At 50.6% G+C, this 24,454-nt stretch overlaps 1 long non-coding RNA gene across 1 annotated transcript; it reads left to right on the top strand.

Annotated features, from left to right (window-relative positions):
* The first annotated feature begins 11,196 nt into the window (after positions 1-11,196).
* Positions 11,197-14,097, top strand: LOC144155029 (uncharacterized). Its single transcript, XR_013319496.1, has 2 exons — positions 11,197-11,320; positions 12,710-14,097. It is a non-coding gene; the product is annotated as an uncharacterized LOC144155029 (long non-coding RNA).
* The last annotated feature ends 10,357 nt before the right edge of the window (positions 14,098-24,454 follow it).

The following is a 24,454-nucleotide window of genomic DNA, read 5'->3' as shown; positions in this document are numbered from 1 at the left end:
CAATTAAAGTTACCTTTTATATTTACGTAGTAGTCTGAAGCCGTGCTGGTGGCGCGCTGTGTAGTGGTCATGTGTGGGCATACTTTACATCGGGGTTTATTGTAGGGCATGCAGCCAGTAGTTGCCGGTCGGTTGATACGAGAGTTAGTAAGAAAGTCACCTAAATTCTTATTACGCCGGTAGACAACGCGTGGTGGTTCGGGGAATATGCTTTTTAAGCGGTCACTTTGCATTAGGATATTGTGATGTTTTTTTAGCACGGTTGACACTCTTGGAGCGGAGGATTAGTGGGTTAAAACTAAGTTAGTTTGCGGGTTCCCGTTCGGGGCTTTTTTCTTACAGATTTCGTTACGGTCTAATTGGTTGGCTCGCACAATAGCGTCGTCGATAACTTTTTCCGGGTATTTTTTATTCAGGAGGGCGGTCTTGAGTTCTCGACAGTTTGAGTCAAAGCTTGGTTTGAGCAAATTCTCCTAAATCGGTGGGCTTGGCTGTAAGGTATTGCTGTCTTGCAGTGTCTGACATGGCTACTTCGGAAGCGCAAATACTGCCGCGTGTCTGTCGGTTTTCTATACAGTTTAGTTTGAAGCCGACCTTGGAAGGTAGTAACGGTGACGTCCAGAAAGTTTACACTGAGTTCCGAATAGGAATGAGCAAGGGAAATTGATTGATTGATTGATTGTAGGGTTTAACGCGCCGACGCAACGCAGGCGATGAGGCGCGCCGTAGTGGAGGGCTCCGGATTAATTTTGACCACCTGGGGATCTTTATCGTGCGCCGAAATCTCGTACACACGGGCGTTTTTGCTTTTCGCCTCCATCAGAAAAGCGGCCGCCGCGGCCGGGAATCGAACCCGCGACCTCGTGCTCAGCAGCGCAACGCCTTAGCCACTGAGCCACCGAGCAAGGGAAATACTAGGATGGACTAGGTTAAATGCCTCAATGAAGGTGAGGAGCTCCGCCTCACCGTGTTGCCAGATCATGAATATGTCATCAATATACCTTTTATAGTACATTGGCTTTAAGTTTTTTGGGTGTCAAGAAAGTTTGATTCGAGGTGAGCCATAAAGATATTAGCGTAGTTAGGTCCGATTCGAGTTCCCATTGACGTTCCGCTGACTTGCACGTAATGAACTCCGTCGAACTCAAAATTGCTAAGTTCAAGAATAAGCCTAAGGAATGTTTGGAGAGCAGAAGAATCGATAGGTTTGTCGCACGATGACTGCTCATACGCAAGGGATACAGCGGCGATGCCATCTTCATGGGGGATGTTAGTATACAGTGACGCAACATCAAGGGTGACTAGAAGGCAGTTATCAGGAATTTCAATTTTTGAGATGTCTGAGAGAAAGTCATTGGTATCCTTAATGAAGGAGGGAAAGCTGGGCGGAATGTCGCAAATGAGATTATCCACATAGCGCGAGAGGTTTTCGGTAACAGTGCCAATGCCAGAAACAATGGGGCGCCCTGGGTTGTTCACCTTGTGAATCTTTGGGAGAAGATAGAATTTACCGGCTACTGGGCTTAAAGGGATCAGGGAACGAGCCGTGGTTTCATTTATTGTTTTATTTTTAACAAGCTCAGCAAGTTTATCTTTGACAATTTGCTTATAATCTTGAGTGGGATCATTGGGTAGTGCTTTATAGAACTTCGATACTGATAGTTGCTTATTGGCCTCGTTAACATAGTCGGTTTTGTCAAGGATTACGATTGCGCCTCCCTTGTCGGCAGGTTTAATAATTATGTCGGGACAGCTTGCGAGTTCCTCTAGGGCTTTCTTTTCGTTGGTAGTCATGTTGTGGTGGAAAGAAATTTGTGTTTGGTATGCTTTTCGCACATCGCGTTGGACAGCTTTGATGTACATGTCGAGGCAACTATCACGCTGTGTGGGAGGGGTCCAGTGCTTATAGCTAGGTAGGGTTCTGCGGGCTTCTTCCGTCGCGGGTTGATCGTAGAAGTATTCTCGTAGCCTCATGTTTCTGGCGAAGTTATCTAAGTCCTTAAAAAGTTGAAATTCATCAAAACCACCAGTAGCCGGGCAAAAGTTTAGGCCCTTTGACAAGACGTTCATCTGAGCTGGGGAGAGGGTTATACTTGAAAGGTTCATTACATTCCCGGTAAGGTTTTCTTTTGTGACGGCAGGCGAGGGAAAAATATTAATACAGGGGTTTAACTGAACTGTTTGGGATGCAGTAGTCGAAGCATTTATTACAGTCGTAGTGACATTACCGGCCGTATTGTCAGAGTTGGGGCAGTTACTAGTGCCGGAGCTTGTTAGGTTCTTACGCATGTGGCCAGTGTTAGAAATCTTATCTCGGTTAAACTTTCGGTCTTTTGTTCGGGATATGGCGGAGGCCGTCTTAGATTCGTAGTTGCTTAAAAGGTTCAACTCTCTTTTGCTTAGTTCCTGACTAAGTAGTTCCTCTTTCTTTCGGAGAGAATGGGCCGTAGTTTCGTAGTGATTGAGGATTATTTCAGTTAATTGTAAATATGCTTTATCGAGTACCTGTTTCCACTTATTCATGTTGGACGAGGAGAGTTCGGTAGTAGCAGGTTTTATTCTAATCTTAAGACCCCTGGGAGCGACCGCGGCAGCCAAGTACTGTGCAAGAGCGGAAACGTGCAATTCGGAACGTATGCGCTTTTCGGTGATTTTTCTTAGCTTTAAAAACTGTCTTGAAACGGGGAAGGAGGCCGCGTTACCTGTTTTTTTGTGTTGTAGTCAGTTGCTGCTATGCCGATTCTTTCGAAGGTTGTAAGGGCATGTGGCACGGAGGGCTGGATTTTGGACCCCGGAAGGTCCGGCGGACGCGCTGCTGTTGGTTTTCGTGGGCTTGGCGGTCGCTGAAGATGCGGAGGTTGGGCGTGGCATGCTGTTGGTGCGGCGCCGGTCAGGGAGCTTCTTAGTGTCGCCGCGAGCGTTCCCTCGGGGCGTTGTGGCTGCTGCAGGTTTGCCAGTAGGGGTTGGCATGTCGCTGGCGTGCGTGGATGCTCGTGCGTGGACTTCGGGGTTGGGGCGCTGGCGCTCGCCCGGGGCGCCGTGGTTGTGGTGGATCTGGGGGGCGGTGGCGGTGGGCTGCTGGCACGACACTGCTCCGGGGTCCTTACACTGGATAGAATTGGAGGCAGTGGTGGAAAGTCGCTGTCATTTGGCAATATAGCCGGGGCTGCAACTGGGTCGGCGGTGCATGCGAAGTCGCGCCAGCCCAGAGGATTGCAGCGCTGTTGCATGAAGCAGAGTGCACGAATGTGGCCGGCCAGCAAGGCCACACCCTCGAAGCTCGGGTGTAAGCCGTCCGCAGCGAGTACTCGGCAGGCTGGAAGGTGCTCAAAGCCATGATCGACGAAGCGGACAAAGCGTGAGTGGCGGCAAAATTCGCGGAGAAGTGAGTTGAAACGGCGTGCCTTTTCGTTGCAGCAGCGAGCGAAGCGAGAGATGCGGTAGTCGCGGCGGCGGTTAGCGGAGCGGGGAAGAATGAGACTGGCGTTAATAGTGGAAATGTTCGGTCGAGATTCCAGAATGAGGTCAGTCAGTGAGCGGTAGTCAGAGAAAGCATGTTCAGCGGAAGTAGAGCTGAGATCATTAGTACCAACATGCAGAAAAACTGTAGTGGTAGAGGCAGGGATAAAGTCGATCAGTGAGCGTGCGTCAGCAATGCATGCGCCAGGCTGAGAAACAAAAGCGGGGGTTCCAGGGCAGAGGGGATAGAAGTGATGACACAGATATATATATATATATATATATATATATATATATATATATATATATATATATATATATATATATATATATATATATATATCTGTATCATCACTTCTATACCTATATATATATATAAATATATATATATATATATAGAGAGAGAGAGAGAGAGAAAGATAAACTCACAAAGCGCGCAGAAATAGTATAAGTAAAGAGTCGGATACACAGCAAGAACAATAACAAACAAGGTTTACTTACGTAGCGGCAACGGGACTTGCCTTCATCAGAGTAAAGTTACATGATTTTCCACGTCATGTAACTTTACTCTGATGAAGGCAAGTTCCGTTGCCGCTACGTAAGTAAACCTTGTGTGTTATTGTTCTTGCTGTGTATCCGACTCTTTACTTATACTATATATATATATATATATATATATATATATATATATATATATATATATATATATATATATATATATATATATATATATATATATATATATATATAGGACAGAAAATAAGGGCATCCCATAGCAGATTTCGGTAACGTTCGCGTTGATTGTGGATTTATTTCTGGTTTGTATGCCTGAAGCTTTCAGAAGCATCGGTAAAAAGAATTTGGGTGGCTGGCAGATGACGTGGGAACGTGGGAATGCATTTGTGATAAACATGCAGACCTCATTTTGGCATTTCTTTTTGCCGAGATGCTTCGTGCACAGGAGCAATTTGATGCACAAACAGACAAAACAGCATACCTAAAAAGTAAACGAGGAGTGGTACAGGATGCTATGGGGCAGAAGTCCCATTGGCACCCTGTGCTGTACAGAGGCTGCTGACAATGCACCACTTTCTCTAATAAATCCGCCTGCAATGCACTCTAAAGCTTTGGTAAACGGGTGGTAATTTCCTGAATAGTTATCACGCAGAGCCTGACACTGCACACAGTTTTGTGGAGACCGCACTGAAGTGCAACTTTTTAAGCAAGCCAAGAAAATTGCAGGGAATGCTCCGGTGTCATTCTTTTTTTTTTCTTTTACCGCCTAACCAGCTGTCACATCAAGACTCAGGAACACTTGATCTTCCGGGCTAGAACAGTAGTGATTGTTCTTGGCTTGCTGAACTAAAGAGGCCACCCACATTTATTTGATTTTAATCGGCTCAAATAGATGTTTTCCCAACAATCGGATTGGCCGACCGCAAACTCCATCACTGATATCGTGTGATTTTCACAAGTTCCTCAAACCGATGTTTTCTTGTGAATTCCATTATTAAACCAGTAACAAAATGCCTGTACCCTGGCATTTGGTTTTGTTCAAGTACTCCTAAAGCTCGAATAGCCGCATTTGTCAAATAAATGCAGCAGACTGAAATCACAGAACCTACCATACCTTTATTATTTCTGTTGCAAAGCCTTGGCCATAAAAATAAACACCGGCCAAACAAGAGATGCAAACCTTTTCAAAGACAAACAAGATGTTTTGGTTAAAAGAGGCACGACTCCTTTTGGCTTTACTAAAGGCAAAACTCCTCTAGTAAAGCCAAAATGTCGTTTGTTTTTGTTTTTAAAAGTTCTTTGGCCGATGTCGAACACGGTCCAACGAGAAACACCACTCCAGAAAGGACAAAGCCCCGACAACATCCTCCTACTCTCAATACAATAAAATTCTCTCTCCCTTCATCCCGACGACACGGGCTCCTGTCAAATTCTCACTCCAAAGCCTGGACGAGCAAAGTTTGCTCACACTTTATGTTATACTCAGGAGCTCTACCTCAAGCTCTCTTTGCTGGTTTATCAGCTGGTTCTCTCGCTGTATTTTCTCAGGTGCACCTCCTTATCAGCAGAAGGCGCAGGTTGTGCTCCTCCTGCAGAAGCTCCACCCTCGTGTTATCGTCAGCTCCGAGTTTTCACTCGAGGAGAGCCATATGACCGTTTGGTTGCCCTCCGGCATTCGTAGCGGGCGCTGCTGCATCACTGCCACCGCTACTGCCAGCTGCGGAAGCTGCAGCTGCCGCCACCGGACGTGGCTCCGAAAGAGACTCTCATGGCAGGCTGTCGTCTTGTGCTGTCGCAGCCCATGTTTCCCCTGGGGATGAGTCTGGCTTGGATGAGTCATCTGAAAGGAACAAGCAAACCATATCTGTTGAATGTGAAATCTGATGCGATATGTGAGTGCACAGAAGGGTAGGTAGACGTGATCTTCCTTTCAAGGCAAGGGTGACGTCACTGCCTATTCCACGACACACAAATTGGCTGCCTTACTCTTTACACAGCCATTTGAGTATGTACGGGGAATTAAAGGGGCCGGATGGAAAGTTGGGCGAGTTGGTGTTCATTCATCTTGAAAACAGGCGTGGAAAGACGTTGACTGAGTAAAGAAATACACAGGACGACGCGCTTGGACGACGCGCCTGTTTTCAAGATAAAAGGGCCGAGCGAGTTACCACTCCGCTTCTTCACCACATGGCCTGGGGCAAAACAAGAGTTAGCTTACGGCGTGGCATCTGACAGGTAAATGTGATGGCATGCAAGTAAAAAAGGCGCACACTGTAGCTGCGGAGAACTATGTCTCTGGGGTAGCTGTGACGTGACGTGTCGCCAGCCTGCTTGGGTTCGCAACACTGTGTCCTTGTGTGTGTATTGCCGTGAACTATGTATAAGTTTATTGTTTGTTTTTGCTGCCCAGCCATTCCCGGCTATGTTATGTGCGTCCCAAGCGAAGCGCGTCTTCCGTTCTTTATTTTTATGCCGCACGGGCTATCACATTCAGATAAGGATACTTTCTCCCCCTAACGTCATTAGCCCAGAATGATCTTCTTTGATCTACAATGTTCTGGATGTAAATCGACGGTTCCAGAAACACTCGCGCCAACAGATAAATAAAAGCCTGCAGAGCAGACGCCATGGCATTCGAATCGCCGACACCAGTTTACGCACGTCACTTTGTTGATTGCTGTATCGCCGCCTTGTATTCTTTGAGTTGTTAGGGGAGCACAAGTTCGCTCCAATAAACTTGTTTTAGATGCGGAGCATCTTATAGCGGTGGCCTGTCCCGCGTAGGCGTCGGCGTTGTCGGTGTCCGCACTCACACTGCGCATGCGCAACTCTCCTCCTTCCCTCTCTCCATCAGCTGCGCGTTACTCTCTCCGCTCTCTCTCTCTCTCTCTCTCTCTCTCTCTCTCTCTCTCTCTCTCTCTCTACCAGCTGCGTGCACTACGCGTGCGTTCGCTTCTACTCACACCGCGCATGCTCGGCGCTTGCGCATCTCTCCTCCTCTAGTTTCCTCTCCTTCAAGTGTGAATATAAGCAGCGGTAGCGCGCTGCGCGCGTCAGTGCAGCGCTTGCTTCGGTTGACGTCAGTTGACTCCGCTTGACTCCGTTGACTTCAGATGCAATGTGATGCAAGCAACAGCCCCGTCTACGAGTGGGCTGACGCAACTTCATACTAGCATCAGCACAAACGCACACAGCAACGTTACTTCCAATCAAGACAAAGAAGCGAAGGACACGCGACTCTGAACGTAAACGTTTGAAGCGAGCGGCAGAACTACGACAACGAGAAGCCGCTTCGAAACGACAACGTCGAGCAGCAGTACCTGAACTTCGAGCATGTGAAGCTGCGTTGGTTCGTGAACGTCGAGCGGCGGATGCTGAACTACGACAACGTGAAGCAGCGGCGGTTCGTGAACGTCGAGCAGCGGAACCTGAACTACGACAACGAGAAGCCGCTTCGAAACGACAACGTCGAGCAGCATTACCTGAGCAAGCAGCAGTACTCGCTCTGCATCACCCCATGGTTCCCCTCGGGAAGATGGTGTAATTTTCAACTTTTTTCTTGAAGACAACTGCGTCGTCTTTGGCAACGTGACATCTGGTAGAGGTGCTGGGTACATGCACCCTCAACCCTCTTCAAGTCGTCAAGCAAGCCCAACTCGTGCCAGCCGCCGACAGCAAGGCCTAGAGCCGGAGTTTGGACTACTGCCAGATAAATTGAACGCGGAAGACGTCATGGCCGTTGCCATGAACAACGCATCCACGACGACCACGAGCCATCCTGTAGTTCTGCAGCAACCCCGGGAACCACCATCATTTCATGGATGACCCAGGGAAGATCCTGAGGACTGGTTGGAGAAAGTGGAGCGTGTTCGGATCTTTAACAGGTGGGATGACGAAGAAACGTTTCGGCATGTCTTCTTCTATTTGGAGGATGCAGCTCGAACTTGGTTCGAGAACCATGACAGCTCTTTGACTGACTGGACTCTCTTCAAGAGCGAGTTCCTTAAAACGTTCGCCACCGTCGTGCGAAAGGAACGAGCCGCACTTTTGTTAGAAATGCGCACGCAACACCTCAACGAAGGGGTAGGGATCTGTGTTGAGGAGATGAAGAGGTTGTTTCGGCGTGTGGATCCGGAGATGAGAGAAGAAAAGAAACTAAGGTTTCTCATGCGAGGGGTAAAGCAGGAGCTTTTTGCTTACCTTGTCCGCAACCCTCCTAAGACGGTGACCGAATTCGCGTCTGAGGCGGCCGCGATGGAGAAGACGCTGGAAGTTCGAACAAGGCAGTACAATCGCCCAGTCAACGCGCTGGTTTCCGAGACGATCGGTGACGGGGCTACAAGCTCCGACACACTGCGCGAGACTATCCGAGCAGTGGTCAGGGAGGAGCTTCGGAAGCTTTTTCCGGCGACGCCGCAACCTCAAGTGGCTTTTCTGACTGACGTCATCCGCGAAGACGTTCGAAACGCTTTGGGCACTTCTATGCCATCCGAGGCACCCCTCGAGCCACAGGCGATGACCTACTCCACGGCTGTTCGTCGACCCCGCCCTGCTCCAGCCCATCTACAAGAAGCTCCGCCGTACCGCCGTCCACTCTCGCCGTCGTCCCCACTGTCGCCGCCATCCACCGTACCGCCGTCCACAGGCCAAAATCAGACGCCAAGAAAGACCGACGTTTCGCGAACCGCCGATAATCGTCCGCTGTGCTACCACCGCGGAGAGGCCGATCACATCTATCGTCGTTGCCCATACAAGAGACTCGGACTGCTTGGTTTCTCCGTCGACGCACCTCGCCCTCTCCCTGGGCAACGACCACGTGAGATCGACGACTACCTTTCTCAAAGCAGCCGTGGCACAGCCCGTGTCAACCGTTCGCCGTCGCCCTGCCTATACCAATCACCGAGCCACCGTAGCAATGCTGACTTCTCACGTGGAAGGTCCCCCAGCCCACGCAGGGGAAACTAAAAGCAGCAACTTCAGGAGGTAAAGTTGCATAACGGCGGAAAAATGAAAACCCTCCAACGACGCAGCGACTCGCTGAAGACAGTGATTAACGACATGCCCTCACCCCGACGACCCGACCTAACCCTGACGAGACTCCCGAACACGACGACAGCCACACTGCGCGACGGGTACCCGACATGACCGAATCTGCCGCTGAGAAGACGACGACAACGACGACGCACAGTGCGCGACCGTCAACACGCACAAGCCCAGATGCGACGCCCCGATGCACCCGGAACTCGAGCAAGGCGGCATCTGACATCAAGGTGTCCATCGACGGCTTTTATGTAGTCGCCCTCATAGACACGGGAGCCGACTACTCAGTAATGAGCGGACCATTTGCGTCTAAGCTGAGGAAAGTTATGACCAGATGGGACGGTCCGCACATCCGCACAGCAGGAGGCCACCTCGTGACGCCAAGTGGAACGTGCACATCGCGCGTCACCATAGACGGCACATCGTACCCGGCGGCGTTCGTCATTTTGCCAAACTGCTCGCGCGACGTCATCCTTGGAATGGACTTTTTGACGGACAATGGTGCAATAATTATCTACAGGCCAAGTCAATAACTTTTTCCTCCAATCACTCCATGACACCGGAACCGAACCCCGAACACCGTGCTTCTGTAAGGATCGCCGATGATCATGTCACCTTGCCACACCTCGCAAGCTTGATGATCACGGTTTACTGTGAAGATGCTTTTCCTGACGTCGACGCTATCTTCGAGAGGGATCAAAGGTTGCTCCTCGACCACGGTGTCTCCGTCGCAAGAGGCATTGCGCCCTTTAAGCAACGCCAATCCCAAGTTTTGGTCACTAATTTCAGCGAGGAATATTAGCATTTAAACAGGGGCGCTGCAATTGCGTTCCTCGAAGAAACACAAGAAACAAGTGACGTGATCGCAGTCGCCGACTTTGAACGCTCACCCGAAGATACCTTCAAGCTTCCGAATCCCTTCGACGTGAATCCGGCGTTACCGCAAGAACAGAAGAAATTATTGGATTTGCTTCGTCACTACAGCGAGTGTTTTTCGTCGAACTCAAAATTACGTCAGACACCTCTGGCGAAGCACCGGATAATAACCGAAGATGGAGCCCGACCTACCCGACAGTCACCGTACCGCGTCTCTTCACACGAGCGCGAAGCCATTCGTACTCAATTCGACAACATGCTCACCGATGACATTATACAGCCATCGAAAAGTCCGGGGCTGCGCCGGTCGTATCGGGAAGAAAAAAGACGGCACTTTAAGGTTCTGCGTTGACTCCCGGCGACTGAACAAAACCAAAAAGGACGTGTTCTCCCTGCCACGAATCGACGACGCCCTCGACCACCTCTGCCATGCCAACTACTTCTCATCGATGGATCTGAAGACGGCTACTGGCAAATTGAAGTGGACGAGAGAGACCGAGAGAAGACTGCATTTATAAACCCGGATGGTCTATACCAGTTCAAGGTGATGCCGTTTGGGCTGTGCACGGCGCCAGCAACGTTTCAAAGAGTCATGGACACTGTGTTAACTGGCCTGAAGTGGCACACCTGTCTCGTATACCTGGACGACGTTGTGGTATTCACCCGAAATTTCGACAAACACCTCGCAAGATTGGAGTCTGTACTCGAGGCTATTCGCATGTCGGGCTTAACGCTGAGGCCTGAAAAGTGCCGCTTCGCTTACGAGGAACTGAAGTTTTTCGGACACGTCGTCAACGCCGCAGGAGTTCTGCCTGACCCAGCGAAAACATCAGACATAGCGAAGTTCCCCAGACCGAAAGGCAAAAAGACCGTGCGAAGATTTCTCGGCCTGTGCGCATACTACCGGCGCTTCGTCGCAAACTTCGTACGCATTGTAGAGCCACTCACGCGCCCGACAAAAGATAGCGCCCCTTTCGCCTGGGAAAACGCACAAGAAAAAGCATTCTGCGAGCTGCAACTACGCCCTCTATGCTACGCCCATAGAGAAATAAAAAAATTAGAAGAGTGGACACACGGGCTTATCGCGGCCGAGTGGCCTGACTCGCGCGCCGTCCGGCTGTCGGCGCAAGTGGTAAAAAACTATATATTTAAAATAAGCTAACACACAATATTATACTTTTAAAATTTTGTTACACATTAGACTACACATTTTTATTTGTGTAATAAGTTGAATGGCTGTCAATGTAAATTTTTCTGGCTTCTTTGCGCCAAGCCTGGCCAAGCCGCCAAGCCGCAAGCGGAAGGCGCCATTTGGCTCTTTCGGCAGCGTTTGCACGTGCGTTTCTGCAGCCTCGTGCTAACCTCTGTTGTTGAGAAGGAAACGACTAGCGCTTTATTTGCGACATCGGTTTTGCATCCTGAACGAAAGGTGAGACTTTCTTTTTTAAAGTGCTGGTGTGGCGTATCATATTTACGTTTCCTTGTACTGCAAACGCTGCGAGCACTGCGTAACCTCAGGGAATCAGGCATAGCTAGTGCTGCGTCTTTAAGATAAGCGCTTTGGAAACGCCCCGGAAAGGCGTAAGACACCATTTTTTAGCTGGACGTAATGGTATTTTAGGCTGGTTGTGCCGTTTTATCTAGCGCTGAGGGATGCCAGCGGTACGCGCCCGTCGTCGCACGTAGCGTTTTACGTGCCGCAAACGACGGCTGTGAGTTGCGGAAGTGGCCGGCCGGCCGGCGGTCCGTAGGCGAAGCAGGCGTTGTGCGCTGTCGCTGCACTGAATTACGTGAGCCGCAGGCTGCGTTGTATTATACTAGCTAGCCATTGCTAGCTTGGCCAACTGTTACGCGCTGCAAAGCCGTCCGGGCTAACGTACACGGCGAAGTAGCCGTATCTGCATTAATTTGGCTTATCTGGGCATAGCCAGCAGCCGTACACTCATCGTAAGTTTTACACATGGGTGCATACCAAGCTGCCTGCGTACAAAGCGAACCCGCTCGCCGACGCCGATAACGCGCGCTCGTCGCTTCGCTTTGGTGCGCCAGGTACGGTAAAAACGCGTCTTTCGTCGGCAGATAACAGCTTTGCTCGAGGCGGGGTGAGCGCGCAGTGCATTGAAACCTTCAAATTTGGTCTTCGTTCTACATCGTATATCAATTCCGGTATCGCAGGCATTGCATACAACTGTTCCACACTTGCCGTTTTTTCAAGCGTTTGCTCTCTTTTCTCTGGTCATATTTTGGCTAGTTTCATTAAACACGTATTGCGCAGATTGCACCTATTCAGTCGGAACTGTGTGTTTCTTGTCATATCTTTTTAAGGCATGGCCTTTGGCGGTCAGTAGTACTCAGTACGACGCTCACTGCTGCTTGCCATGGTGCCCACACAGCGCCCAAATATACTTTCGCCAGGTGCCCGTTCTCGGGATGCGTTTCTTTCGCGAGCCCGTGGGGCAACAGCTAGGTTTGTTTAACGTTCAGCTCGCTCTCGCTCTTCGTCCTGATTTTACAAAAAAAGACAAAGGGATTCAGGCTATGTGAGCAGCGTTATCATTCTTGTTAACCCAAACAATAGGTGCATTGCATTAAGAATGTGCCTAACCAGTGTTGCGAAATTACAAAGACCCATATTTTAAGTGTTGCTAATAGCTTGACCGCATGATTGCTGAATAGAATAAGAGAACTTGTATTTTAAATAGGTGGCATGCACTGGAGGCAATACTTGAATACTAGTTGCTGTGAAATTTACAGACTATTCGCATATCATCTGTCATTGCAAGCAGTTTGTGTACTATATCACCTATCACCTGTGCAGGTCTACAGGTGCCCTCAAGACAGAGCCAACCACCCAGCTGCATTCATCATACCAAACATGGTGCAAGCACTTCATGAATCGTGCCCTCACAGGACTCACAAAAGTGGCCGTGCCAACTGTTCTCCCAGAGTTATTCAGTTGTATTGATGACTGCCTGCAATGCTTCTTGCTACCCTATTTATGCTTCTGATGGATACCGCAACTGTATTTCATCTATTGAACCTTGCCATTAGCACATAAAATCTAACGCAAGTCTCGGCACTCAATAAGGCGTGACCACTGAAAAGACTATCGTTGGCTCAAGGAACAAACGGTTTTTTATCACTGACATGCCTCACATCATTAAAACCACTAACAACAGCGTATACAGTCTCCAAACTCCACTCGCAAGTTATTGTTGCTGCTAGTTGTAATATTGTGAAAACAGTACTTTCACAAAAACCCTTTTACATTATGAAGACTGCCAGGGTAAGAGGTCATGCTAAATGTCGTTTGTCACCATACGTGCTGCCTGTTGTCGGACTGGCCTAGATGAAGAGAACCATGTTGGGACCTACGTTGTCAAAGGCTTATGGGATTCTGTAATGTACCACCATTGTCTCATACACGAGAAGCATATACTGCTTCCCTGTTTCTTATATTAGACTGTTCGTATTGACAGCGGAAGGCATGAATTTGTGTGCCTTAATCGAGCCTGGAACCTGTCGGTTGACTACGTGCACGTACCTAAAATATTCCCGCCTGGCCCTTTGCCTTTACTGGGAAGGCAACGCTTTCGGAAGGTAACCCGGCTTCTTGGGAAAATGCACCCACTAGGAAGTAGATTTTTTTCCTCTTAACCTTTTGCGTGTGCATCTCCACATAAATGGGATTTCTGTTCAATTACTGCTACTTATTTGAAGTTGCCCCGAGGCAACAGATCTCATTAGCGTTCATCAAATAAGCGAGGCCATCAAAGCCAAAGTTTTTCCCTTCTTTCACATCCTAACTGGAGAGATTGCCAGACTAAGAAAATTATCTGCGGAGATAGTGGTTGTAAACAGTTGCAAGTATCCAAGTGTCTAGATTATGTTATGGTTGATATTTTTGTATGACTGCAACAGCGCACAGAGTCTGAGGGTGTCGTAGATACAAGTAAACTTGTGGATGGCTGAGTTTCTGGGTTTTCTGCATTTTCAATTACCGTGGAGAAAAAAATCCTTTGTGTGGTTGTGATACCTTTACTTGTGCATTTTTTTTTCATTCCTGGAAACGTATTTTCCTCTCACTACTGTGTATTGTCTCTGTTGTGTATTACTCACTGTTTATTATTATATGTGTGTTGCAAAGAATGATGGCAATTTGAACTTGTTCCGTTTAGTGCCATGCAATAAATATTTCTTCATTTATGATGTGTCTCTTTTATGTGTCTCGGCAACATTTGAACACGCGACAGAATTCTTAACCAAGTGTGAGTGGTACTGTAAATTGCAATTTCACGTTTTCAGAAAAAGGTTTTTTTTTTGTAAAAGCATACGGGCACTACGCCTGAGAATGATATATTCAAATAAACAATAATTATTGCATGAAAGCGTCCGAATACTGTACCGATGCCCGTAGCCGTGAGCAGCGCTTTCCAGTCCTTCAAACTACCCGCCAAAATCGGTGTCCGCGAAACCGAAACCGAAATTGAACGTACGAAAGTGAACGAAAGTATGGTTAGTAGTTTGGCTCTCCGTCCGCTCGGTGCGCTACACTACAGTACAGTCATTCGGCCGCAGGGCTCTATGGGAGTGTCCACTCTTACCAGTATTTCTTTCTCTATGCTACGCCTGCGAAACCCTCCCGTGCTCGCTCATTTCGACGAAAACGCCGAAACGTAAATGCACACCGGCGCCAGTGATATAGGCTTGGGAGCCGTTCTCGTCCAAAAGCAAAGCGGTTGCGAAAAAAAAAAAATTGGCGCCAATCCACTTTGTGAATGTGGTTGGAAAGTTTACCCATGCGACATCACTTAAGTTCACTCACGTCGCTCTACAAATCGTGAAACCAGAGAGAAGGGAAATGCACTTAACCACACCCTCTATTACTTCAAAGCGATATTCTTGCTCAGGTTAAAAGAATGCATGATGCATGAATGGTGGTTGGTTGAGTGGTATTGGTGTAGCCCCTGAGTGGAAACTTTTTTTGTAAAATTATAGCTCAAACGCGGTGTCAGACGATCTCACTTCTCCGTCTCTGCCGTCGCAGACGGAGGCGACGAGCTCGGCGGCAGAGACGAAGCAGGAGCGGGAGGAGCAGGAAGAGGTGCAGGAGGAGGAAATACTTCTATTGAGATTTCTGAACGGCCCAGAGTGGGGCCCAGGGTAGTGGTTCCTTCCTGAGTGTAGCCCATATTCACTCCGCGCCGCCTGTGCTCTGCCCACCGGCTGAATGTGGGTAGGCAGAGAGGGTCTGGACAGCTGAATCTCCCATTGCTTTTGTTTAATAGTTGATGGAAAGAGAGGAGGGCGCTTTGGGCTAAAGTTGCAAACCCTGATTATGTGGCAGAGTGTTCTACTATGAGCAAAATTTACATTCAACATCGTAGCTATTCGGGTGCATTAAGTGAAGACGCGTCCGGTGTGGGAAGGAGCCGGATTGTATGAGCCGTATGGTAGTTTGTTGTTCTATAGAGGAGTCAAGGTAAGGCGAAGGTAGGGTCTGCCTCAGAAGATAATAAGCTGGGTTATGTCCCTGAACAAGACAAGCGAGTGACTGTCCTCGTGCAGCTCCATAGCACGGGGGTGAAAGTGGAGGCTTTGTGGGCGTATTCGTTGCCCTCCATGGAAGCGTGAGCGGGTGTCCAGATGAGCTGAATGGAACCATTTGGGCAGTGGTTTTTAGCACACGCAGTGAAGGTCGGGACACCAAACCCGACAGGTAATTCCGGTAGGCTTGTTGGGAATTGGTGACTACTTTACGAACCCCTGATTGGGAGCCAAGGCGATGGCTGCCTCTTTTGCTGCCATCATGTCTTCGGTCTTGAGTGAGGCACAAAGAGATTGGTTCTGGAGGTAGCCACGATGATGGCTTACTGCTGCCCTCTATGTTTGGAGGTGTCTGTGTAGATAACTGCGTGATCCCCACCGAGAGTAGTGTTGAGTGCTTGAGCCCGTGCTTGTCGGAGACCTTAGAGGGCTCCGACAAGCACGTTTGGCCGGTTAGGTAAAATCAATACAGACTGCTCCCGTCCAGTACAGCTGGTGTCGTTTCACAACTGCGAGTGATTAGTCTGTCTTGATTTTACCTAACCGGCCAAACCGCTTCCGCTCACTGACTATCCAGCGTCACTATCAATAATTAACAGTGACTCTGGCTAGTCAGTGAGCGGAAGCGGTTCGGCCGGTTAGGTAAAATCAAGACAGACTGCTCTCGCGGCGGCCGTCTCGGGGTAGGGGGGGGGGGGGGGGGATTTCACAACACCTACGCGGCCACAGCCTTTTGAGCATAGGAAAAAAGTCGCAGCAGGGCGCGTGAAAGAAACACGAATTTTTTTAACGTAATGCGAGACGGCAGTAACATCTATCGGTAGCGCATGCTAGGGTCTTTCAACAAAATTGCGAACGTGTTACTTACCGGCCTTCAATTCCTCTCGCTTTCCGCGGAAACTTTCCTCGTTCCACTTCGGCTTCATGTTGTTCCAGCATTGTTCAGTCGTGCCCCGTCTCGTTTCGTGGCACAAAAGACGGAGTTAAAATTCCGTAGCAACTTGTCGCCACTGGGCAGCTTTCGCTGCAACGGAAGATACGTCGTCCTTGCGCTATAATTTGCTTCGCCGCATCTTTAAAACCAACACAAGAAGAGTCTTTTCCCTTCTGTGAACCTTGGTGCAACTTTTCTGCGCATTTCTTGGATCCCTTTGCTGCGCACGCACAAAAATTCGAAGAAACGAACATGAAACCCACGAAACGCTGTCGAGAACGCCGATGCGGCTAGATTGCGAGCGCCCGGGTTGCCAGATTACATGATTACATTCACTAATGTCTGAAACGCGTTATGCTTTGAATGTAGATGATTGGGGATCGCTATTTGTTTAAGCAGACCATTGTTAACAATTACTGTGGGTAGTTTTTAGTAAAAGCGACTGTTTTATGAACTTGAATTGCATGTTAAAAGAAATAATTTGCGGTTACTCTCCATCCCAGCCGCGTCCGTCGCTCCCCGCTCAAGTCACCACCTGACTTGACGAAGCAAGCTCGCTGCAACGTCTATGAAACGCGAAGGTCGTCTTAGACCCGTTCAATCCGCCTGCTGTCTTGGAGTGGACTTCTTGAAGTACGGTCGCTGCTTAGGTTTAAGATAGACCTATGAATTCGGGGGCTTGGCCTTGTCAGAAAACGATACTAAGGTGGTCGCCAGAGGCGATCGGAAAGCTTTGCAGCCTGCTGTGCCGAAGTCACGCGGGCCTGGAGGAGGGTGGCCAGCAATGATAGGGCTGTTTAAAGACAACACATTCAAGACAAATAGTCGCTTCATTCAGATCTATTTTCGTGTGTATAGGAAAACACATTAAACAAATGAAGCTTGAAGGGCCACTGGAGGAGCCTGGTGAAAGAAGGCTGGGGGAGAAATAGAAGTTCTCCCAGCAAACAAACAAAAGTCGGACTGGCTTAAAAAAGCTATTTCCAAATATTGTGCAGGAAAAGGGATATAAAATGTGAAAGAAAATGACCGCCCCATAAATTCGAAAAAACCACCTGCGCCTACCAGTTTGTCACTAAAGGCAGCCTCTGCGGCAGCAAGTGCATGCTGCAAATCTCTCTATGTGAGCCTTCCAATGCGTTTGAAATAAATACATTGTCGGGATCCAGGGCCCGCTGCTCCTGCTTGGACGTGGGAGGTGCATCTACCCCTCAACAATGCCCCCCTCACGGAGGCTGAGCTCTGCAGTGCCCTCCGCAGCTGCAAGCGTAAGTCGACGCCAGGAGCGGACGGCCTCACCTACCAGATGGTTAGCAATCTGGATGAGGTCGAGTTCGGCCGGCTCCTGGCCGCCTACAACCTCATATGGGGCACGGGCCGGCTGCCGCCAGAGTGGCTGCTGGCTATCTTGCGGCCCGTCCCAAAGCCAGTCAAGGGTCTCGTGGCAGTCACAGCGTACCAGCCCATGGCCCTCACATCCAGCGGCTGCAAGCGCTGTGGAGGATGGAGGCCATCGCAGCGGAGAAGGAGGCCATCCCCGAGTAGCTAACGGGCCTCCGGAGGCACCGAGCAGCCACCGACTCCATCACCGATATCGTGGCGGCCCTCGAACATGCCAGGGCCTCCAAGCACGTGGCGACGCTGGTGCTGCTGGGCGTTAAAGGCGCCTTTGGCAACCTGTAGCGCCACGCCATCTCCCTGGTCATGGAGGAGGCTGGCATTGTGGGCAAGTTGCGGGGCTTCGTCGAGGCGTTCCTGACAGGCTGCATGGCGCAGGTGGGGGACGCCCTGTAGGCTCCCCGGCCGGTGGACATGGGCACCCCGGAGGGATCCGTCATCAGCCCCTTCCTCTTCAACCTGGTGATGGCAGCCCTCCCAGGCTGCCTGCCCAGAGGAAGGGGCCACCGAGTGTACATTTCGGTGTACGCCCACGACATCAACCTGTGGGTACTGAACCCAAAAGTCAGGGCAAAGCCATAGTGCGGCAACTCCAGGCGGCCATGGATGCAGTCCGGGCTAGCTGGCGGGCGTCGTATTTCAGCTGTCGGCGACCAAGACCGACACCATGCTGATACATCCGGACGCCGCCGCCCGTGGATGGACCCGGCGTCTGACCACCGATGGCGACGGACTCCAGTGGAGGACCAGGGTGCGCTATCTGGGTCTCACCGTGGACCACCGGCTGAACTTCTGACAATCAGCCAAGAAGCTCCGAGCCAGGGCGTGGATGGCCACCACGGCACTGCAGAAGATGATGGCCCGGGACAGTGGCTGCTCACAGCGGACGGCCCTCCGGCTGTACAGCGCTTCGGAGTTGGGTGTTGGGACTCCTTATGTACGCGCTACCGCTGGTGAGCCTGCGGAAACCAACCTGGCGGCAGCTGGAAAGAGACCACCGCAAGTTCGCCGTGCAAGACGATGCAGGCCGCGGCGGGGACGTGGACCCTCGAAATGACGGCTGACCTGCGGGCGCTTGGACAGATTGACCGCCTGCGGTGCGCCGAAGGGGGCGGCCCGCTGCTGCAGCGGCTGAGGGGCCACTACCACTCGTACATGGGGTGCATGCTGGCACTCTAAGATGAGGTGGTGGCCCCCATGGACACGGGACCTGGTGGTACGGCTCCTGTTCTGGCAGGTGACGTGCGGCTGGATATCGCACATGGCGCCCAACGTGGGGCTCGTCTTCAGGCGAATTCGAGGTTGCTAGCTCCCCGAGAAATGCGTTGCTGCAGTCGCAGCCCGGAGACTTCGGACGAAACGCCTCACGCCTGTCGGTGGCAGGCAGACAGTTATGGAAATGTGTAAACCTTCCTAGACGCACCAGGCGGTACGCCAGAAGGATACCTCCGAGCACCGCAGTCGCGAACCACTTGCGAGACGGGAGGTACGCAGGCCTTGTTCCAACATAGCGGCGGGTCGCCTTCCTCATAGCGCCGTCCCCGCGCAGTCGCGCAGTCGCGCCGGCGGCGCCGGTTGAAGTTTCCCGCAAGCGCGGCGGACACTACCGAGCGAGGGTGCGGTGTTTGGGAGTTCACAAGCCGAACGATGAGCCCGCCGCTACTGCGCTTCGAGTCCGAGGAGGAGTGTTTGCCGATTTGGTGCCTGACAAAGAGCGAGGCGGATCGCTGAAGAATCAGTTTCCTCTCGCTGCGGGGGGAAGCGGGAGCAATAGGAGAGAGAATTGCTTTATTGAGGTAAAGAGGCCAGATACCCTGGGGGGAGAGAGGTAAAAAGGTAGGGAAAAGAGCAGTTCAGCGGTGCTCCCTCCGCGCTTCCGAAGTGCGTGTGTCTCGATGCCGTGAAGTCTCCGCTCGAGATTGCATTTAGGCAGTAAGAGCTTCGCGCTGCTCGGTAGCGGGCTCGTTGGTCGCGAGAGATTGCCAGTAAGAGACGAACTCTCAGGCGACCTGTACCGGTGATGTGCACCCGTAAGCCGCTGGTATTGCGGTTGGTGCTGGCTCTACGGCAGCCTGTATTGCTGCGAGTGAGTTGCAGGAGCCCCACCTGCTTCGTGCTGACGCAGCTTTGCCGACCAACGCACAAGGCCGAAATAACTTGGACGGGTGTTTCGATGCCGACAACCCGTAATAGTCATACGAGCTGCCTCCAGGCGGGGGTGGCTGCTGAAGCACAGTTGCTGGACTCGTGATTCCGCAAGCAGCAAGCGAACGTGCAAGAGGGAGTACCCTCAGGCATCTTTGTTACCCTATTTTCCGAGGTCGTCGATAAGATTTCCGCCCAGTCACAGGAGATTGCGGAGTCCCGCTGCTCCCCACTTCAAGTTCGGGAGTCGTTGGCACCAGTCGGTGACAGCGAGACCTGCAGCAAACGGATTCCACCGGGAGCCACGCCAGTCACCACTGCTACGGACAGCGAGGATCGCCTGCTGAACCGCCGGCGGGGCCGAGCGGGGCCCGCGGAGCTACCGCCAGTTGCTGCTCCGGCCTGCCGGGCGGCAGCCAACCGTTCGAGAGGACCTGCGGCCGAAGCGGCCACGGTACCCAGGAGGCGGCGGGATCTGGCGCCTACGCGAGCGGCGCGAGCCTTCGGGCAGCCGCAGCGGGCGCGGCCGTTCCTGTTGCCACCTCGAGCTGGGAGTGGGGGGTCGTATCATGGCGCGACCCCGGCGTTCGTTGGCTGCTGCTGCAGGCTACCCCCGGGCCTGCCAACCTGCTGTGCTGCCCAGCCACGAGGGACTAGGAACCTGTGCAATGTGTTTGCGGGTTTGTGAGGCGAGCATCGCGACGACGGCATCGTGTGGCGAACCCTGGGTGTGGACTGGCGTAGCAGTGGCGTTCGCTGACTGTTTTGCTGACTTAAGGCGTCGTGACGAGTGTGGTGTAACGTGGCGTCACTCGAGCTCAATTAGCGTCCAGTTTTTAGGGGGCAGGAGTGTGGGAATCGTGGAGAACCGCGACCCGCGATCCCGAGCCGGCGCGCGCTTCGGGAGAGACTTGTGCGCTGAAACCGGTCCGGTACTCCGCTGGTTCGTCGGCTTCCCCCGAGAGATGGCACCACCGATCTGTGCGGGAATAGGCGCGCGGGCGCGGGCGGCGGAAACGTGTGCGCGCGGGAGTCGCGCGAGTTTCGGCGGAGACCCGGTCAGGGCTGGTTCGACAGAACATCGCGGCGGTGGCGGATACATGTATCTCAGGTAGGAACTTTGTCGCTCGCCGTGAGTGCCTGCCTCCCGTTCGCGGTCACGACCCGGACGGCGTGATTCGTGAACGCCGTCGAGCCTTGTGCTCGCAAGCTTTGGGATTCCCCAAATAAACGGCTGTGTTTCGGCACTACTGTCACCTGTTTCTCGTATCGGCGAACCTCGCTGGGCTGCCGTTGGTATTGGAGCCCGCGTGGTTGACACGCCGGGAGCTAACGTGGTGGCCAACCCCAGAGTGCTGCAGGCAAGGTCCCCGAGGAACCCCCGCATATCCCACAATTCATGCCTGCATGCATACATACATACATACATACATACATACATACATACATACATACATACATACATACATACATACACACACACATACATACATACATACATACATACATACATACATACATACATACATACCTACATACATACATAGTTTACCCAGTTCAGTTCAATGCATGGAACGGTGGGACAGGGAGAAAAGGTGCAAGAATGGATCTTCTGCGTCGCGTTCGGAATTTCTTAGTCGCTGTGAGCTGTGTTGTGGTGGTGAACGCATAGTCTATCTCAGGGAGTCGTCCATCCAACAGGGGAGTGGCACCCGCCGCATGCAATTTAGGGAGTCTATGCGCCAACTCTGGGCCTCGCCGCAGCGCCCATGAGGTTCTACGGCCGCTTAAGTTTTGGTGATTGAGCATAAAGCAGATGACATGCTTGACGGGGTTTCTGTTGGTGCTCAGTCGCTTACATTTCCTGTTTCTCTAAGTCTACGGACGCGTAGAATAAACGCAAGTGTTTTTCAGTTGCTCATTGAATACTCCTATGCTCGCTCCCTGCACACCCGCCTGCTGCGCAAGATTACTGAATGGCGTTCCTTACAACTCCTGCAATTGGCCTCAAAATAAAGCGAAAGACACAATATTTGCGGTACTTCAAGTCTGTTATTTAGCCCTATTGTTTAGCCAAATCTTTGGTGGTAGCCATATTCTTCGAAGCGGAGAGCAATCTACCCACCCCATGCAGAGCAGTCAGGCAGGTAGGTGCCTCAACGACCGTCCCAGAAAACACTCATATTCACTACGAGTCGGTAGGGACCGTCACCTTGTATTTCACTGCTAGGCCTGAAGATTCACAGCCCTCTTCTGGAGCACACAAGTGGTCCAGGGCTACTTTGACTCAACTCAGGTACGCCGGAGATTTTTATCCTTGTATGGTCGAAAAACAAAAATGGCGAAGATTGTGTCAACAGAAATGAACAATCTGTGGTATTGTATGCATGGTGTCGTGTTTTGCTTTGTGAACATTTTTATTGTCCTTTCTTTCTATTTCTTCTGTTATTTTTCAGGTTTCCCTGGTTTGTCCTGTAAGTTGGTATTCAGCACTCACACATTTTGCTCCCGTCCCTGCGCTGTTTCACCACAATGTCGTGTAACCAACTATAACAGAAATTCAACTTCAGTCAGACTTCATAGGAATGAATAATTGAAGCAGTGCGTAACCTAGCGGTACGCCGTTGACAGTCATTAAATGGTCGGCGGGTCTTAATAGCTTAGTCTAGCCATTACCCCAATTATAACGACCTTCAGAGAACAGGCGATTGCCCAAAGTCACTCAGGCGAACGCATTTGTAACGAGCTGCTTTAGAAGGCGCAGTTTTGTCTTTACACCGGTTCCCAACGTACGCACACTCTTTGCTGCATGAAAAAAAAATCGAGCAAGGAACAGGCCAGGACAGCCACTCGACGACCTCATATTTTCCCACAGCCTCGGCTGACTGCGGTACACCCTAATTAGAATAAACATGCGGCGCGGTTTCAAGTAGCACGGCATCATATCCTCCGAACATTTCCGTTTATTAAAAAAGGGCGAAGTCTTCACACCGAAAACGGTTGAGGTTGTCGCAGCAAAATCTACAATGTGATCGCTGCTGTCATTTTACCACAGCGTGGAAAAAAAGGGAGAAAATGAAAGAGTAAGAAGGATAAACAATCAAAAGGAAGTCTACTACGTGCTATTTCTTTTCCAGCGACTTTATGTAGGTCGTTAGCGCTGTTTCCGCAAAACAAAAACAGCCTTCGAACGCGATTTGAGTCTCAGCGCTGTCGTGTTATGCGTTTCCTATTTCGGTACTCCGCTGTGTGGAACTTCTCGCCGCGGACGGTCAGAAGGAGCGGTCACGCTGTGCCTTTTGGTGCGGCCGCCATTTCCGCGTAACACAGTCGTTAGGCGTACCGCTCCTCACGGTGGAGCACTTCCTAACCTGCCAAGCCGACTAAAAGACAGAAAAAAACCTTGCTCATTCATTCATTTTCTAAATTGAAACAAACACCTTGGCACGCAGAGCAACTGAATTGTCAACAGGTCGAAGCAGCAGGTGAATTGTTCTGCGTAGCTTAAAGAATGACTCCCGATTAGTTCAGAAATTGTGATCCGAAGCTTTTAAATGAACTGAACACCTTCCGAAAGGAAGCATCTCCGCGAGGGGCGATCCACACAGCCTGGGGATAGTGATTTGCAGGACTGAATGGCATACATTATTTTCTCCGCATGCAACCCGGAAATACCAAAAAGCCTTACTTTTATCTCTTCCTACGGAGAAGGATCTGGTCTACGGCAAAGATTTCTTGAATATTTCGACTGAGTTTATTTTTTGCCTTTGCCTTCAAAACAATGTATTCGGCCGGTTCACGTCGAGCTGGCGTCCCCGCGTTCATCGCCTCTGTGCTAGGAAAGGCTCCTCCGCGCGACCTGCTGTTTGGTTTTTATTAATTGTAATGTTTGGTATCTTAGTGGGCGAAGTTGCGAAGCAGACATGTAGCAATTGTGGATACGCGTTCGAAAAGTTAGAATGCTTTTAGCACTACTTCTGCCAGTCAATCAGGGAAACTTGGAGTAGTAGGACAATAATTATATGTGATCTGCATCAATTCACGCTCTCACACGTTCAAACAAATCAAGCACCAGGAGAACCACGCAACTCACTGCCAAAACTCTCATAGCTTGAGACTTACTTGGCTTGTCAAATGTAACTATTTTTCATATACTGCTTGTAATTGCTAGACCTGAATTGGTGGTTAAAATTAACCCACTTGGCGGAGCTGTTAGTTCATTTTTTGTTAAATAGTGGCACAGACGTAGTTCACTCTAGGTGCAAAAATATCAGCGTATGATGGACTAAACGTAGGATAACAGCTCCACAGAGACTAGGAGTCGCCACGTATTACCGGCACAACGAAGTGGATTCACCCGCATGAAGTACATAATGCGGTCTATTTTTCGAAAGATGTAAGTGAGGTAAAGAGCTGTACACTGCCTGCTCTACATACACGTGGTAGTGGAAAACACAAGGCAATGCTTGCACAGCCATTAAGTTTATTCATCTATCTTTAGGGAAGTGCGGCTGGAAATGAATTCTATCGAAATTCTAT

This window comes from Haemaphysalis longicornis, unplaced genomic scaffold, assembly GCF_048455015.1.
Source record: "Haemaphysalis longicornis isolate Haplotype H1 unplaced genomic scaffold, Haemaphysalis longicornis Haplotype H1 scaffold_1, whole genome shotgun sequence".
In the NCBI taxonomy this organism is placed as follows: domain Eukaryota; kingdom Metazoa; phylum Arthropoda; class Arachnida; order Ixodida; family Ixodidae; genus Haemaphysalis; species Haemaphysalis longicornis.
Note: the sequence above shows the minus strand (reverse complement) of the source record. Positions and strands in the feature narration are given on the sequence as shown.